The 4,803-nt window shown below is 44.1% G+C and overlaps 1 pseudogene across 1 annotated transcript; it reads right to left on the reverse strand.

The window, feature by feature from the left end:
• Window positions 1-401: 401 nt before the first annotated feature.
• Window positions 402-4,274, reverse strand: LOC124030263 (annotated as a pseudogene). Its single transcript, XR_006837941.1, has 9 exons — window positions 4,079-4,274; window positions 3,918-3,960; window positions 3,718-3,825; window positions 3,428-3,636; window positions 3,054-3,211; window positions 1,917-2,158; window positions 1,538-1,712; window positions 879-984; window positions 402-557 (listed from the first exon to the last, which is right to left on the reverse strand). The product of XR_006837941.1 is annotated as a uromodulin-like (transcript).
• Between the last annotated feature and the right edge of the window lie 529 nt (window positions 4,275-4,803).

The raw sequence follows: 4,803 nt of genomic DNA on the forward strand, positions 1-4,803 counted from the left end.
TCTTGGCCAGGTCACAGTTGCAAATGAGAACTTGTTCTCAACTAGCCTACCTGGTTAAATAAATAAGCCACCGCATGCCTCTTGCAGGCTATCCTGGATTACATTGATAGTCCAATAAACTCCCCTCCCCCTGGGGATGAATTATAGACCGACCCCTCAGTTGGCTCCTATTGCCATCTGCTGATAACTAAGAATCACTACACTATTTGATCAAATCGAGTGACACTATAATAGGAGTTGGTGTTTGATGAGACCAGTCATGATTTAAACCAGTAACTCATGTTTGAACTTGTTTGTAACCCACAGCCACATTGAACTACAGGGCTGAATGCTCAGTGCTCTGTGGTAAGTCATGTTTATAAAATGTCAAAGGCACAACATTTCTGCAGAGAGAGACTCAATTGTCATAGAAATTATTATTTTTATTCAAGTTGGATGTCAGCGGTTTGCTAGCTGTGACAGTCGTCGGTTTCCTGCCTTAGCGATGGTGATTAGGGCGAGGAGGAAGAGGCCCAGGACCCAGATGCCAGCCACAGGAATCATCAGCAGCAGCAGATCTGGAACAAAGTCAAGACTGTTGAAAACACCTCACACCACCCTGCCTCTAGCTGCAACATGAGCCCAGAGGGGTATACTACAATGTAAGATCAATGATTTAGCCAGCTAACGTGCCTAGTCTTACATAACCATTTTGAAAACTGAAAGAATGACTCAACCAAAAACATATACCCATGTTGAGCTTTTGTAGTATAGCCCTCTGGTCTACGTCACAATTGTTTTTTTTTTAAATGCAGGCAAGTAGAGTGAGCAAGGGCAATATTTGAGCCCGGCAAGAATATATTTTCATCTTAATTAGATAACGAAACACAAATCCTTACTAGATTGGGGTCGGTCTGGTATGTCAATCCTGATTGGTCCATATGACAGTAGACCATGAGTTGGGTCTCCACGCACTGCTGCCCTCTTGGTTATAGATTTGCACTCCTGTAGCAGTAAAGCATTAATAAAAGACAATTTTGTATGCCATGCCAACTTCTGAAAAGGCATTTTCTTCATGAATAGAAATAATATTTGAGCATTTTTAACCCCTTTTGTCATCCCAATTTCATTGTATCCAAGTGGTAGTTAGTCTAGTCCCATTGCTGCGACTCCCGTACAGACTGTGGAGATGCGAAGGGCGAGAGCTGTGCGTCCTCCGAAACACAACTCCGCCGAACCGCACTGCTTCTTGACAATGCTTACTTAACCCGGAAGTCAGCCGCACCAACGTGTCGAAGGAAACACCGTACACCTGGCGACCGTGTCAGTGTGCATTGCGCCTGGCCTGCCACAGGAGTCGCTAGAGCACGATGGGACAAGGACAACCCGGCCAGCCAAACCCTCCCCTAACCCGGACAACACTGGGCCAATTGTGCGCCGCCTCATGGGTCTCCAGTTCGCAGCGACTAAACCTGGAATCGAACCAGGATCTGTAGTGACACAGCTAGCACCGCTATGCAGTGCCTTAGCCCGCTGCACCAAAGGCCAGTGAACTTACAGGAATGCAGGGTTCGTCATCGTCCAGGGAGCACAAGCGCACTGCGCAGTGCAGGTACAGGTCATGAGGCTCCACAACAAAGCGGAACATGTCAAAGCTGTACCGGATGGTTGAGGCCTCTCCATTGGCGCCCATTGTCGTATTGAGAAATGTGACAGTTTCGTCATTCACACACCTGTGAGGGGGAGTGTTTTGGGTTGAGTAAATCCAAGACATTCATCAAATTTAACACTATTCTGCCACAATTAGTCGGACATGCCAAATTGACCTCAGCTCAACTGAATTGCTCACAGCATGCTAAATGAGTTGTTCATGCCATGTTTCAAGAGCAGAAGTAGGCGTACATGTTCCCAGGGATAAATGTTGATTGTCCACTCACCCATTGCGCAGCAGGGTGTGAACTGAGCTGTCTGTCTGGTTGGGTTTGGGGACTGTGTGGCCCAGCATTCATTCACCCTCAAGTGGAAGACGTCCTCCAGCTCCACGACCTTGATCTCCACATACACCCTGTCCCGGAGGTGGATCAGCGGTGAGCTTTGGAACGCCTCTGTGTAGGTGTGATCTGTGAAGAGGGCCATCTCCACCTTGGCATCCAACTCACCCATCCGCATCACAGTCTCACTGAACCAAAACAGCACAGGATTACTGTGAGAGAAATGCTTGTCATATCCACATTACCTGAACCGGAAGAACTCCTGCTTATAAATCAGTGGTTAGTCCGACATTACTCGCTGTCCCAGATGGCGGATAGCGGTTGCTACCTAGGTAGTATTAATAGCCGTTGCTACCTAGGTAGTATTAATAAAGGTAAAAATAAAACAAATTAAGGGTAAGCAAAATATTCACTCACTAAGTGAATATTCCTCAATGCCCCACTTGAAAGCCCCAACTGTCTTCTAAAAGTTCACGGCTAGGTGCAGGTGGTTAAAGTCAATACATTATCCTCAAGGAAGTAATGCAACAACGGTGTATGCCACCATCTTCCCCATTTCAAATCTTCTCCCATTGAGACAGACAAGTAAGTGTCATTCAACACAGCTTTATTTCTGAGTCACACTCATGACATGCAGCACTTGTGGACACCCACCTGTCTCAATCAATGAGAATAATTGAGATCAAGATTGCGTCACATGGCAAAAGTGAAATAAACAGCATTTTCTCAATTCCAACCAACCACCTACAACTAGCCATGGAGGGTTACAAAACAGTGGTGGCTTTCACAAAGGGAATTGAGAAATAATAACCAAGATTAGTATAACATTTACCTTTAACACCATCAACAGCTGGAACATCAGTAATGTCAGACTAGCAAGAATAACTCCTGGACCTATTGTATAGGCTCAAACTAGAGCCCAGAATTGTTCCTGGAGAGGAAACCCGAGTATCAAATAATAAGGCAATGTGACAAATTGCATCTCAAGTGAGTCGACCTGTTAGGTCGTTCCAGTAATAGACCAAGACAAACTTCAAGTACATTAAGTTGTGATCAAAACAATTTTTAGAGAGTGGGCCTTACCTAGAGAAGGGGATGATGGGGTACGGCAAACTGACAGTGCGGATGTATGGGTAGATACACGTGTACTCAATTTTTATCATTGGGTCTCTTATTATATTTCCATAGACTTGAGGGGCCGACATGAGAGTTAAGGCGTATGCAATGTGAGTGATGTTTTTCTGTTGTAAAAAGAGAGAGCACAATGCCAGTAAAAACAAACTTCCAGCTTCATAAATAAGTCACCACTTGGACTTGCTGCGATAACAAGGGTAAACCTCTGCCCTCAAAATCGGCACATGACAACTATAGATCAGTGTGTTGAGCCTTGAGATTAGGCCTTTTCTGAGACAGGATTAACAAAGGATAATATGAAGTGTGGGATGAATCATACTTACCTCCAGTGGTTTACCGCCACAGGAAACATACTGATCCTTTGATATCCGCACAATGTAGTATGGGACATCAGACATGACCTCCTTTTGGGCACGACAAGACTCATTCTTCAAGTGCAGAGATTCCATAGGTACTTTGTAGTACTGGAAAAAGTCCTCATTCACCATGATAGTAATGTAGTCTTTGCCACACATGACATTGATGGTAGCAACTAAAATAAATTAAAACACAGTTTTAGAACAAATTCCAATAGAACTATTGTAGTTATTCTGGTCTATCAAAATGTTTAAACCTTTGTCACACAGGTCTCCATAGTAGCCAACAGCACATTTGCAGTTGCTTTTGTCGAGGGACAGCAAACACTTGGTTGTGTCAGTGCAGTGTGTGACAGTGCATATTCCTGAGAGAAAACATGACATCAATGGAGGCCACTCATGAAATTATCAAGTAAATACTCGCAAGCTATAGAAATCAGACAAATGTGTTTCTCACCAAGGACACGGTCACAGCAGAAAATGACGAGGACCAAAAATACCTGGTAAATTCCACAGCAATTAACCTACATGACATTTAACAGGTTTAATTAATTTTCTACATTGTAGTTTCTAAACGTGTCCTTTTGTTTCAATACAAGCATAACAGTATCTACACACCTTCAAGTTGAATTTGAGCGCCATTGGTTATTTGCAATCTGTTCCCAAAATATATATTTATTTTTGTACTGACTTGAATTACTGGAAGGTCAAAGTAACATAGCCCTGTCTGAAGAATACAAAAAAAAACGTAGCCTTATATACTCAACAGATCGAAAGCCCTGGAGCTGTAATTACCATAGACCTAGGTGATTACCTGAATGTAAAACACCTGTTTATTTATATCTGAGCAATAAGCCTACCCCCAGTCACACACCTTAATTTCCCTCGGAGTGCCCCAACTTCCTTCGAGTAACCTCATTGGCCAAGCACAGAAATGAAGTCACCCCATCTTTCCCAGCCTATCAGCAACCTAATTGCAGCAGTCAATTGCAGAACCCCTCCTATCCAGAAAAACAAACATTGCAGGGAGAGACATGGCTTAATAGAGAGGTTGATAATTTAGGGAATTTTAATTTCACAATGTTCGTCTCAATTCTTTTATGGTCTTCCAATGGAGATGGCCTAGGCCTACTAGTCGGACGGGCCGCCCTCAGGTGGTGAGGGTAGATAGGAACACTTATGTGAGAATGGTGTTCATTGACTACAGCTCAGCGTTCAACACCATAGTACCCTCAAAGCTCATCACTAAGCTAAGGACCCTGGGACTAAACACCTCCCTCTGCAACTGGATCCTGGACTTCCTGACGGGCCGCCCCCAGGTGGTGAGGGTAGGTAGCAACACA

Source organism: Oncorhynchus gorbuscha, unplaced genomic scaffold (assembly GCF_021184085.1).
Source record: "Oncorhynchus gorbuscha isolate QuinsamMale2020 ecotype Even-year unplaced genomic scaffold, OgorEven_v1.0 Un_scaffold_10302, whole genome shotgun sequence".
Classification (NCBI taxonomy): Eukaryota; Metazoa; Chordata; class Actinopteri; order Salmoniformes; family Salmonidae; genus Oncorhynchus; species Oncorhynchus gorbuscha.